Source organism: Wyeomyia smithii, chromosome 2, assembly GCF_029784165.1.
Source record: "Wyeomyia smithii strain HCP4-BCI-WySm-NY-G18 chromosome 2, ASM2978416v1, whole genome shotgun sequence".
Classification (NCBI taxonomy): domain Eukaryota; kingdom Metazoa; phylum Arthropoda; class Insecta; order Diptera; family Culicidae; genus Wyeomyia; species Wyeomyia smithii.
The window spans coordinates 36,061,317-36,075,771 of NC_073695.1; the positions used below are offsets into that span (position 1 = coordinate 36,061,317).

A 14,455-nucleotide genomic window follows, 5' to 3' on the forward strand; every position below is an offset into this window, starting at 1 on the left:
GAAAATTGTAGCAGAAGCGTTTGATAAACCCTAACATGTTGTTTGCCTTGTGTAAACATGTTCTGTGCTTAATGCTCACTTTCTCTAACACGGTGGCTAGAATGTTATACCTAGATAGTCAGGCTATATCTCCCTAGAGATGTTCTAGATGTTCTAGAGGTACGATGCTGGCCTAACAAGCCAGTCGTCGTAGTTTCGAGTCACGGTTCGGGAGAGACTGTTAGTGTCAGTAGGACGTAGTGCTAGCCCCGCAATTGTCCTGTACATTGAATGGGCGCTGTGAAGTCTGTGTATAAATAAACAGAAGGTCGAGTTCCGAATCGGAATTACCACCAAGACTTTGCTTTGCTTAGTCAGGAATGTACTATTTGAGCCTCATTTTGCTCAAATCAATCAGTTTACTATTGGATGACCACTAGCACGGTCCTAACTAAGTAGAAGCGGGTAGCAGCAGTAGGGGTAGCACATTTCAACGGCAGCGGATTGCAGCAGCGTCAATGTTGGCTGCAGCGGGGATACCAGCAGTGGAAACTGTGCAACCGCGTGGGCGTGCTAGCCGATCGACATCGCCAACCACAAAGCCACGGGGACCACGGTTCGTTCAGTTATTACATTTTACTCAAATTATTGGAACGTCTTGAAAAAGTCGGTTGCAAATTCGACTTCATCTCCATCTCAGCACGCGCTGAATTTTCTTTTTCTTCAGTCACATGCAACACCCAACAACAGCGTAATGAAATGTTGCGTAACCGAGTGCGGCATCTTCTGTTATCCAAACTAAAACGCATTATAAAACCTGTTAAAATGGTCAAACCTCGTTGAAGAGGAGATTTCGATTGATCTGATTGGTCGCTTAGTGCTTGCTTTCCCTAATACGGTCGATTGAATAATATACCTGGTTAACCGGTAAGTCACTATTTGGGCTACATATAAGCTTGCTTCTGTTCAAACCAATTTACTTATTGGTACTCATGGATTTACTTATGGATGGTGGGAAGAACAGTTCCATCTTAGTAGCAGCTAATGGCAACAGCCAGTAGTAAAATCGGTAATGGCAGCGGTATATCCGGTCATTGTTGCAAGAGGATGATTTAGTGGATTGAGCAGCGGCAAGCAGAGCTGTCTTTCATAGACGGCGGACAAACAAAGTAAACAGCACCTTCTATAGCGCTACATTTTGGATCTCCCTTCTGTGTGGGAAGCACCGTCGACAGGCAAGCATGTTGCTAGTTTTGTGGAAACTAAAACCAACCGTCCTTCTAAGGACAACCACATATTTTCAATTGAAGTAGTGAAAATGAGTTTTCCACATCTGAGTAGTACAGTAATGGTGAGTTTACTATTAAGAAACGAAGTGCTATTTACACTTTAGAACGGTAAGCTTCACAGTAAGAAAACGCACCACCCGTGAGTGGCTCGCAGTAAACGTACAAAACGAACAACGGACAAACTGTAACAAAATTGGCATATCGTCGTTTCGGTTCAAAACTTACGCAACTTATAATTTATAGTTTCGAGAAAAACCTGCTTGAATATTTGAAACTCCCCATTCCCATTAAACCTACTTGGGTATATCAATATACCAAGTCTTTTGAAGACACGTAAGAGGTTAACCATGAATCATGCAATAAGAAAATAAAATCAAATTTCAATACATGTGAAGATATAATATCGTTTTGTGGTGCTGTGGATAAAATTGAGTTTTACCACTATCTGCAATGTTTTGGCGAGCGGAAGAAAAATTTTACCTTCTGAACGCACAATCAAATGATTTTGGGGTGCTGGGAAACTAGTTCCTCTTCATTGCAGATTCCCATTTGCATTGCACGTGTGGGATGGTTCTCGTTCTGTTGTTATTTCGACAGCGTTTTCTACTTTTTTGTTGTCCATTTGTTTTTGTTGTCCATAACAAATAACGAAGGGCAGAAAAAATTGATCTTCTAGAAACGCTTCTCGGGAAAATCCATTTAAGGGGTTATATACCTTTTTAGTTTTCAAAAAACCGAGACAAATTTTATTGCATTAGATTCAAATACAACGTCTTGAGAACATTTTCACAAATTTTCATAAAGATCTGAGCAATAGGAAGAAAGTTAGAGCGATTTGTAGCGCGCCTCGCCACGGCCGCCTAAGCTAAACTTGAAACTTTACACACGATTATCTCGGAATAGTATTTTCCGAAAAATGACTTTGCCCTGATCCTGATTGCGGGAAAACTACTGAACCGATTTCCTTCATCTTTTTTTTTTTAAAATTTTCGTTATTAAATTCGCAGGTCCTTGAACGATCGCTTTTTGAAACACACAGCTACATTTTGCCGCAAAAAAAAACTCAATGCAATTTTTGGCTCTCAAAACGTGCATTTTTTGGGAAAAACGTTCCCGTTTGCACTGAAAACAAAATACTCATAAAAGCGATCGTTCAAGGACCCGGTACACTTCTAAACTAATGAAATAATATGAGTTTTTTGATTTCGGTTGACCCGCTGAGTCTCTATCAGGATCACCGCAAGCCTCTGCAAAAAAATAGCGTTTCGGGGAAACGGCCATTACTCCAGTAATAATTGGTATATCTCAAAATCAAACATATTTTTTTGTTGTTGATAAACTGCACTTCCAGAAAAATATCACTTTGATGCAATGAAAGTGGTGTTATGCACTTGAAAATGAATTCAAACTTCCCTCATTTTTCTCGACCAAAAAGGTATATAACCCCTTAAGTGTCTGAAAATGTTATCTTCGCAAGGGGCACCAAAATTCACTGGAGTGGTTAAAGAGCTATGATTTTTCATTTTTTTCCAGTTTGAGTTCTTTTTTTTTTTTTTTCCTCACATAAAAGTTTGAGTTCTTGTTTTAGTTTTAAAAAAAAGGGTGTGAAATAAACTAAATTATCATCAACTTTTTTCCTCAAGTTAGTTTCCGGATGACAACAGAGTAAGCTAATGCTTGGATTCATCAAATTCAGTGTTTGTTTTTGTTAAGATCGTTGTTGCAAATTTTCAAATAGCTTTTCCGGTTATTTATATCGAACAATAATCGAAAACATGGAAGAAGGTGATATTACAGAGTGTTTTTCATGCATTTTTTATTATTCGTCTCAGCTCCCATATTTGTTTTGAATATGTAAATATAATACACTATACCAAGACCAAGCCTTCTTTCTTTAGGTACAAAGCAACAAATCCTGAAATTTTTGGGGGAAAATTTTCTGTGAATAAACCTTTAACACCTTCGAACAATGAATAGAACATCGAAACAAGCCATTGATAGCCAACAATTTAAACAGTTGCCAAACTTTAGTATATCGGAAGCAACCCGATTAAATTACTAACCCCAAGCCAGCCATTTTGACAAACTGTTCGACCGTTCAGAGCGACAAGAAAGGTAAACCATATTTCGGGAATTCAATTAATTCCGAGTGCCGCTTCGCGTTTGGTGTGACCGGCTAGCGTCCGGAACAGCATGCGGTGTTGTTTTAAATGTAAATTAATTTTGCGGTTGTGTCCTTCAGGTCGTTTCAGCGCATCGATTTGGTCGTTCTGCCTCCGATTGAAAACTAAATTGCGTACTCGATGTCCAAATCGTTACCATAGGAGACAATCAATATTACAGCGCTTGGAAGGTAAAGTTTAGCTTTTGTTACTGCAAATGAAACCTTTTTCACTACGGAACTTATTTTGACAGGAAATTTAATTACAACTTTGCCTCGCCTAGTGTTTTATGCACGGTAATCAGCTATCAGATGAAACGTGGAATTATTTGAACATGGTTGGTTAGTATCCAACTATCCTCTATCATACTTAACATTTTTCTTTGCTAGCAATGGTTATAAGAATTCAATGAGGCATGAAATTGTTATTGCACAAGAAAAAGACTGAAAGAAGAACTATACCTGCTCCAGCATGAAGCGTCTCAGTTTACAAATTCTTTTTTTGATTTTTGCTCCGCTCAGGGGTTGAAGCCAAAGTTGGATCACCGGAAAGAATATTCAAATATTCATACACCCTCTCAGCCACGGGACTAGCAACAAGAAAAGAATAGCATCATTGTTCTTCACTGGAGTAGTACTGCTACTAGCATTGCCCCGACAAAAGAAAGCGCTGCATCAAAAGATGCTTCGTCTCAGCCAGCCTCCCCATCCACCCTCTCTGGGTCTGCGTCCGCTAGGGGATAAAAAGGCAGTTGCTAGTAAGTAGTGTTACTCTTTTTCCCTGCTTCAAGCACCTACTTCGTTAAAACTGCCGAGCACAGGTAAGTGTGCTTTTTTATTGTCCGACCTTTCTTTGCGCCCACTTCCGATGGAAACCACTTTCCACCCTTGTGCTCAGCCTGCGAGCGAACGAAAACATGCTAGCTTGAAAGAAATACTGCCTCACGGCAGCGTACAGCAACAGCAGGAAGCGGTGGAAGTATTAACGATTGAGCGAAAGGAAATTTATTCATGACTCCTAATGTGCATGCAATTTATGGAATGATTGGTTGGATGTAAATTTATGCGGCAAAAATTTCCTGTGGACTAACTAATTTCTATACTATAAATGAATAAAAATTTATGTTTAAAGTAATGAAGATCCAAACAAACAAAAAATAAAAAAATTGTACAAATCATATCATTCTGAATACACTGCAATCCTTTAAGCGTGGCCCAGCACCCACTGTCAGGTTGAATGTTACGAGCTGTTAAAAAAAACTATCCCCATTCACAACAATTCATCACAAAACTTTACCAAAGCAGAAATTGCCCCCCCTGGGGATCCGATCCGTGATGCAGAGAGCCGTGCAGGCGCATCGGCATCACAAAGTTTAACGGCTGCTGTGCAGGTCACTGTTGTTGAAGCCTATGTATCAATATCTGTGTCTGCAGGAGAGAATTTTTTTGAGGCTTGTTTTTTAATCGCTACCCACCGTCCGCCGGAACTAGGCGGATGATGTTGACAAAAGTGTGAAAAAAATTCGAAACTAACAGTGGGGAAACTATTGTGCAAATGTGCCTGCCCGCCTCGACTGCCGGCAATATTCCGGCTGTTGTGCGAGAGAATTTCTATGTCTGCATATAGCTGGCAGCGGTGTGGTGGAACAAAACGATCGAGCAAATAAACAAACATGTTTGTTTCATCCGGATTTATGCTTGAAACGCGCGGTGTCTAGACCAGCATTAGGAGGCTTAGTGCATGTTTTAGAATTTGGGATTTCAGGCGTGCTACAGCGATAAGCTTTTTATGGAAGTGCGCCTACCGAATGGAGAGAATTTTAGCAGAGAACTCGAAACCGATTGCAGTGGTTTAATTCTCAGTAAACTTTTATACAATGCTGCGGAAAAAAAGGTGTTTGGATATGTATCATATCGCTAATGGGTTTATTTTACTGTTTTCGTACAATCGAGCAAAATTTTGGGAAGATACGTACACTTTGGTACCATATTTTTATTTCCAACTGTTCGTTAAGTGACTTTGCCGCTGCGCCATGCATTTATAATCTTTTTTCTGCCTGTTTTTGCGGGAATTAAGTAAAGTTTCATTATTTACGCTGGATAAAAAGTGCAGCTGAAAGTCACCGTATATTAGTCGATGTTTATAGTGAACATGCTGTAGTTGAACGAACGAACGTTTTTGTGGTTTAGAAATGGACTGTTTGCCCTCAAAAACGAAGAACGCCCCGAATCGCCTAAATGGTTAGTCTTCTGTGAAAAACAGCAATTAAAATAATGCATTTATTTACTAACAGATATCAACAAAAAGAGTCAAATGTCTACATCCAGATTAAATAATATTTGACCTGTATTATAATATGGAATTGGTTCTATCTGATGAGAAATATTCGCGGATTCTTGTAATCATATGTTAGTAAATTAGTAGGAACTGGCAACATTGGTCATCTCTTTGTGTTGGTTTTGTTTATGTCTTCATATATCACCCGTTTTGCCTGTTAATAGTGTGTAAGTTCAGTGAACTTTCGACCAAACAAATTATTGTGACAATATTTTTCCTGGGTTAGACACATTATTTTACTAACACACCCAAGCGTAGGAGTGAAATCAGCGTCAATCCAAGCGAACCTTAACAGAATTTGAGCAATACTCGTGGGACAAAAGACAATCGATACAGTAAGAACACTGCATTTGAACAATAATGTGTTTCGGCTTTCCACTCCCTTTCCACCTTTCGTGGTGAAATTACGGCATTTGCTCAAGACTGCCTGGATGAGGATCCTGAATTTAAGTCTAGAGTCATAAAACTAGTATCAAGAAACAAAGATCTTGCAACTCTACTATTTATTTTCCTCGTCTAAAGTTGGTGTCATTTGTGATTTGAAACCAGTTGCGCATTCTAACACACTTTAGCATTCTGTGCTCAAATGTCCAGTCCAGATAAAAAAAGGGTTGCAAAGTTGCTCGGTTTAATAGGGCACCCACAAAGTTTTCCAGTAAAATGAAACCGGTTTAGTCAAAATTTATTAATTTTTTGTGAAGTTCTGGCCATTCAAAAATTGACTAAATTTTGCTTCTCTCAATCATTTTATGTACCGCCTGTACCAATTATACCATCGTTATAGCTAAATGTGATAACTGGGCATTGAAGCTAATGTTCTCAACTGGTTACAAACATACCTTAGAAATCGCCACTTTGCAGTCAATATAACGGTTTTATGTCCAAAAATTTCTCTACAAGTACCCCAAGGAAATCATCTTGGATCTTTGATTTTCCTACTGTACTTCAACAACGTAAACTTTGCTCTTAAAGGCCCGCGTTTGTTTTTAGCTAATGATCTCAAAATGTTTTTTTAAACAAGAATATAGATTATAAAAAAATATATTGAAATTAATAAATATAAAGGATATTATAAACTCCACAAAGGTACATTTATATAAGCATAAAAAGTATGGTTTCTTTGACAGTGTTGTTTCTCAACAAAATGTGCCAGAACTTGCCGAAATACGTTTCTTATTTTATGGTAAACTAATTACAAAAATGCAACCTCTATAAAATAGAGAAAAATCAATGGAATAATTTTACTGTTCGATTCATTCTCTAGGTCACCATAATTACCATCACGTTTTTGCAGCTTTGGAAACAGTGTGCAATGAGTTGATTTTTAAATTTGCAATTTTAAACTATATGGTTTCTAAACTATACATATTAGATGTCACTTGAATGGTGATTTGAAACATTTACTTTGACACTCAAAGGTAATTTCTTTTCACTTTGTTGTTCAAACGGTTCAATGCCATCAGTAAAAAACAGAACCGTCGACAATTCAGTTCTTCTGCTGAGTATTTCTGGCTGAAATGCTATTGATTATCAATCACAAACAACCAAACAAATTACTAGTTCGTAGATAAAACACTGTAGTTAGTTCTATAAAGTATCCATGTCATAAAAAATATGTTCTTAAAAGAATAAAACCTGAAAATAAATATTTAATTGATAAATGAATAAATCATTTGAAACATTCAAACCATTTTTTTTTGAGAACCGTTCGTCCAATCGTCTTATTATTAAAATAGGAATTGTATAATATTGATCATACATTTCAATAAACTCATTGTTTTTGCTGGAGAACTACGGACAAGTCAAGAAAAATGTGTATTTTTCGAAATATTGAAATTATTTGAACAAAAATTCAAAATAACTCGAAAACTGATGCATTATGAAATATTTACTACCAAGACCTTTTTGATTTTGAATGAATGTCCGAATCTTTTAAAATCATTAGAACACAAATATTTTGAAAAATGTTGAGTGCTCTATATATGAGAAATTAAACGGTTTGTTTGATTGACATAGTAACCACGGCAAATTTGTAGATAACAATTTTGTCCTTCCAAAAAAAAATATGGCTATTGAAAATAGAATTAAAAATAACAGGAAGGTTGTGTGCAAAGCCACGACCGCAAAGTTGAAGTAGAATACTTTTACAAGAAAGATAACCCGGCTGCTTGCGTGTCAGTCATTTTTTCTAGTAAATAAACGTTAACTAATCAGATCAATCGAATTTCGCGCTTCAACAAGGATTGACCATTTTCAATAATATAGTAAGTTGCTTGTCATGGTTGGGGCTTGACAATTTTTAAATTTTGAGATGAAATTTTTTTGGATGTCGTGCCCATGACTGAAGGAAAAGATAATTCAGTACGTTCTGAGACACGGAGATAAAGTATAATTTATAAATTTTTCAAATTTAAAAATGAAAATAACTCAAGAGAAAACATTAACGGTTTTTATATCATCCTGAAAAGGACAATTTGTTGTTCAATTTAGTATCGGATAAAATGCCGATTACATCCTTGCGTTATCACCGACAGTGCGAACAAAGTATTCGTTGTGATAAAGTGAACAATGAAATGCTGATATAACACTCAAAACTAGATGGCTCACGCGTGGTCAAAAAGAGTCAACTTTTCATTGAATGAATTTACTAGTGCCCACTATCGCACAGAGACTGCATTTCACTAAAGTGCCTCACTGCATCATCCGCTATCGATGCTGAGATCCGCTGCAGTTCGCTATCCATAGTAATGCCACAGTTGTGGTCGCTATACGCTGCTGCCATTGGTATCCACTGTCCCTGTATCAGCTGGCCCAGCTGCTAACGTTGCTGGAATCCGCTGCAACTAGTGCGCTATCCATTGCCATACCACAGCTGTGGCCGCTTTCCGCCATCGCTGGTATCCACTGCACTGCTGATGCTGCTGCTAAGGGACGACTGCTGTTGTCGCTGTCTAGAACTATTATAAGCGGCTTCGGCTGAAACAGGCTCTTATGTAGGCCAAATAGCATGTTTTCAATTGCAAGGTATATGATTCTGTCGACCGTGCTTGGGAAGCAATCATATAACGTAGTACAATAGTGTGAATAATAAAATTACAATTATCTTCTTTTGGGAAGAATCTTAGAAGATTTTCCAATCTATTGCTGCAAGAACGAAGGAAATCCATCGAATACTAACCGATTTATTAGCATTTGAAATTGGACATATTTTTTACTTTTTTCGGTTTTAGATTTTCATTTCACATCCCTATGTAGCCGAACTTCCTGAAAGAAGTATTCTACTTCAAAAATTTTTTTGACGTAGAATACGTCTTACGGCAACATATACAGGGACCCAACTTAAATACAGGGATCCAATTTCAAAACCAAAAACATCGAGAGCGTCACGAAAATTGTTCAAATTCAAGCGATTTCTGTCATTTTTGCAGCAATCGATTGGAAAATCTTTTAAGCACCCGTCCAAATACAGAAGCTTGTAATCTAATTGTTCGAACAATTGTACTATTGAAAATTGTTGAACATTGTCGAAACGCAAATGTCGACTTATGTTGGTCGCTTGCTGCCTTTCCCTAAAAAGGACGACAGAATGGAGTACCGTTGAATTATGTTTTCAATAACTCTCATAACACAAAACGACATCTTTAGCCCATAGAAACATCTGTGTAAAATATCAGCCAGATCAAAAATAATTGATTGAATTGCTTGCGCTATGTTGCATGATTTTTCAGTTGATCAACCAAAAATATTGCAGCGCCAAAAGTATCGGGCAAATCCACCTGCATCAACTAGCTTGGAGTATTGGAACCGAGCTGTGACAATTCCTTACCTTGATTCTCTTGTAACCGCACTGGAAACACGGTTCGGTGTAGATAGTGCACCTGCCTACGCGTTGTCCTTGCTGCATCCCGCTAACGTAATACACATGTCGTTGGAAGAGTTGAAGTGCAAAACCGACAGTTTCGTTGTTTTTTACGAAGTTGACAATTTTGTTGGAGAGGTGGAAGTTTTGTTTTAACATTGCAGCAGCATGAGAGCAGACCGTAAGAACTTGGAAGAGTTGAATCTTTTAGACCTGCTAGCTACAGCCCGTTCTTTCTTCCCTGCGACTGAGAAAGTAATTCAAATTGCATTTGCTCTACCATGTGAAACATGCACGATTGAACGCTCGTTCAGCACATTACGGCGGGTGAAAACCTGGCTGAGGTCAACAATGGCTGAACAGCGGTTGAGTGCTCTCTATTTGCTGAGTGTTCATCGGCAAATGGTTAACAACAATCGTGAAAAGACACATGACCCGCTTCCGGAACGTTAACGTTTGATGCCCGAAGATTTTATTGAGAATCTTGACTGTGTCTTCAAACTTCACGTCCTTGGGAAGCTTTGACAGGATGAAGTTGAGATTGTGGCGGTGCGAATGGGTGCCCAGCTTCCGGAGAAATAAACACACCTTCACCCCATAATTCAGCTGACCTGCATCGTTCTCGAAGAGGTCCTGGTAGCGGTTAAACCAGCGTCCGAAAGTAACCCCGTCTTGCTATATAGCGTGTTTCTTGCTATATAGCGTGTGTCTTGCTATATAGCGTGCGCGACTAGCTGTGTAGCGTGTATGTATGTTCATAGCGTGTATGCATGTCTGTAGCGCGTGTGTGCATGTTTATAGCGTGTGTGGCTTGCTATATAGCGTGTATGTCTACTAGTACAGCGATTAAAATTTTCATATGTAGTTGCAAATAAATCACCTCATGTTGAATTTAATTATCACTGTTAATCATTCAGAACTAAATAAAAAATTTGGCAAGTTGAAAAATATTATTCAGTTATCAATAAATGGCAATGACAAACAATTAACAATACAATTACAATTTACAATTACCCTCTTTTGACTTCAGCCAAGCTTCAAAGTTTATTTAAAGAACTTTTGAGCTAATGTGCCTGAATCACATAGTTTTTTGCTCGAGTCTTACTATTTGCAGCAATCAGTTGTAAAATTATCTACGCTATCGTAAAATGCAGATAATTGTTATTTGTACTCTTATACTATAGATGGGAAATGCACTATTTGCCCTCGTCTATAGCCTCTTCATACATGGGTCTTCCCCAGGGCTCATGTTTAAGCCCCCTTCTTTACAACTTTTATGTAAATGACATCGACGAATGTCTGGCAAATTCATGCACGATAAGACAACTTGCAGACGACAGTGTAATCTCTGTTACAGGAGCCAAAGCTGCCGATTTGCAAGGACCATTGCAAGATACCTTGGACAATTTGTCTGCTTGGGCTTTACAGCTAGGTATCGAATTCTCTCCGGAGAAGACTGAGATAGTAGTTTTTTCTAGGAAGCATGAACCTGCTCAGCTTCAAACACAGTTAATGGGTAAAACGATTTCTCAGGTTTTAGTACACAAATATCTTGGTGTCTGGTTCAACTTGATAAAAAAGAGCCTTGTTTTGTTTGTTTGGCTGCACATAGCTTCTGCTACTGTTCATTGTCGTTATAGGTGCAGTCTGTAGAGGTAAACGTCATCAGGAGCAGAGAGACCAATAAATTAGCTAACCCCATTTGAGTGTATTCCCAAACTTATCCCAAGAAATACATTGACATGAGACAGGCTGTCGTATTCTACGTTAACTCTGCGGTCGTGTCTTATAAACAACCTCTTTAACTTTTTTCAAAATATCACTTTTTTTCTCGATTTGTCCATGATCGGACCGGTTACATTGTTCAGGTTATCTCTTGTGGTTGATAAAAAAAAATATTTTTAAAAATTAGCTTTTAGATAGATACTTTTTAAATTTTATTTCAACTTTTTTTCACACAAAAATTTTTTTTCACTTTTTGTATATTTTTTCGGAAAGACAAAATTGCTATCTACAACTTTGCAGAGGACGTCATATCGATCAAACAAACCGTTTTGGCCCTAAAAATATTTGTAATCATCAATACCTTCCCAAACTAGCATTTATCAATAGCATCTCAAAAATGAGCCGTGTTCCAAAAAAATTAAACAAATAGCACAGAATGGCATCTTTAGCCTTGAGAAACGGCTATGCAAAGTTTCAGCCAAATCAAAAATGACAATGAAAAAATAATTTTGAAACTGGGACATATTTTTGTGGAACTGTCCTATTTATAAATTGAATTTTCCAATTTTTTCATATATTTTTTTATTTTTTTTTATTTTCCAATTTTTTCATATAATTTCAATGTTGCCCTAGTTTCTATTTAGTTTTTATTTGTTTTGAACCTCGTTTTATTTTTTTTTCCAATTTTTTTTCGCTATTCCTTTTGTTGTTTTTTAGTATTTTATTGATTTTCCAATTTTCCATAATGTATTGGATTTTTTTAATGTTTACTTTAATTTATGAATCAATTATGTGACGTCCATTGATTACGCAGAATAAAAATAAATATTTTCAAAACACTCTTCTTTTGCATAGTTCCTAAAAAATTTTTGCATGGGTGGCAACACTGCGTCAGATAGCCCTCCCTTCCTCTTCTCAAGTGCTACGTATTTTCTGGTCGTTTCCTAACGACATTTTAGCTTTAGATGAGTCATATTTGAAATAGAAAAAAAAATCCTACCATAAATAATCGAATCTAAAATGATATTTGTAACCGAATGATATGAGCCGTTGAGAGCAAAATTGGTACATGTGCCATTAGGTAAATTTTTCAGGAGACGCGATAAACGAAAACACTCAAATAGTAAATTATTTTCAACAATTTTTTTCAACATAACTGCACTAAATCATTGCTGAAAAGGTTTCAAAAAACAGTACATGAAAGCATAACGAGTTCTGGTTGAGAAACTTACCCAAACTTCAATGGAAAAACATGTACCACTTTTGTTCTACAGGAAAAATAATGACAACCAAAAAACGTTCAGAGCAAAAGTGGTACATGTCTTCAGCAGTGTTGTCCAAGCGATTTAGTACTATAGGATGATGATCTGTTTGTTAAGGAATTATGTCTCCCCTTGGCGCTAGTGTATATGTATTTGGTAACAGCATAGGAGTTGATACTGATATAGGTAAAATGGTTTCTGTTACAAAACAGTCACGGGTACACTAGCACCACGTAGTGAGAAAATTCCAAACCAGATAGATCTTCATCTGAATGTACTCAATCACTTGACCGACTTTACTAAAGACATTTTTTTTATATCCTAAGATCCTCGACTTACAATTCATCTAACATGCACAGACTGGACATGTACCACTTTTGCTCTCAACGAAATGGTTATTATGTTAATTACCAAAAATTGTGTTGGCTATAACTTTGGTGTAGGTTATCAGATCTCGGTTTTTCTTGGATATTCTAGTACATTATTGCGTTTTGCATCAATTTATGCAAAAAATCCAAAAAGTGTAAAAATGGCACATGTACCACTTTTGCTCTCAACGGCTCATATATAATCGAATCTATATATAATCCTGTCCGACCTATACTGCCGTTCCAATCATAGTAGTCCCATTGTCACGGACGTTAGCCGCACGCTCCACACAGGAGAGTGAGTTCTGGATCACCCCTAGCTGTAACGGCGAAACAGCATAGATGTCAGCGAGAGAAACGTCAGACGGCAAAAACGTGGTCTAGAACTGTCACATGCAGCATAAACCGACAGATCATGATTGAAGTGCCAGTAGCCAATGCAGCACATTGGAACCCTTTATAATAAACCTTTTTTTTATTAGTGTAATTAGTAAAATCCTTTGTTAGTATATAAGTTATTGAATTAAACTATGGTGTTGTATCCATACTATGGTGTTGGTTAGTAAGAAGATATAAGTATAGCTCATGCAGTTAATAAGGTGAATTAAAAATACATGCGGTTAGCTTACATACTAGGTTAAAACTTATACTTAATTATAGATCCTACATTATTAGTACGGCTGATTTATAAGTACGTGAAAGTAGATCTGACTAGCTACAAAAGACACCACGAACATCACAATTTAAATAATTTGTTTCGGATTAAACGGGAAGAAAAATACGAAAATGTGAGACAGTAAAATACGTTTAAGGAACCGAAAAATTGTAACTAACAAAAATAATACTTTACAGCTTTGAAGCTGCTAGTAAGCTGCTACCAAGACGTCTTTCCTCTTCCCATACCGAACACCCATGTTCTACACAAACCTTATGCACGCTGGGACAACTATGCTTGGAACGGCAGTATATATGAGTACAGTGACGTGTCGAATTGTTCGTGTATATATATATATATCCAACAAATAATAAGTTCGAATGAGAATGGCTAAGCCTCACCGCTAGGTGAATTATTTCTGGCTTTTTGATAACGGGTGACATCGAAAACTTTGGATTGATTTTTTTAGGTTTCTTTTTTCCACATCAAACACGCTCAATGAGAAACGATAGTATATATATTTTTCTCTTCTTTCTATGCCGGTATTGTTTGTTTTGCTCATGCTTGCTCAGCTCTGTTCAAATCTCAACAGTAATTCGCTACGAACGTAGTGTGAGACCGTACAAAAAAGTTTTCGATCTTCTTGTCTATATCATGGTTCAATCCCGCTAAAAAACATTTCCTAGAAGTTTGACTACCATTATCGCAAATAAAAAAACAACTAGTCGAAATAGGTAAATTTACTGCCAAACGGAACAATTAGTAACGTTTGATGGGAATTCAATTCTACAATTAGGTAACGCCAAACAACCTCCTCCT

The 14,455-nt window shown here is 37.2% G+C and overlaps 1 protein-coding gene and 1 long non-coding RNA gene across 2 annotated transcripts in view; one reads left to right on the forward strand and one right to left on the reverse strand.

Moving 5' to 3' along the window:
• LOC129724507 (uncharacterized) overlaps nt 1–14,455 on the reverse strand; it is a 589,670-nt gene that overhangs the window by 427,059 nt on the left and 148,156 nt on the right. The gene's annotated exons all lie outside the window — the stretch shown is intronic.
• LOC129724511 (uncharacterized) lies at nt 2,945–4,504 on the forward strand. The gene is made up of 5 exons (XR_008727930.1): nt 2,945–3,053; nt 3,167–3,383; nt 3,511–3,621; nt 3,684–3,767; nt 3,820–4,504. It is a non-coding gene; the product is annotated as an uncharacterized LOC129724511 (long non-coding RNA).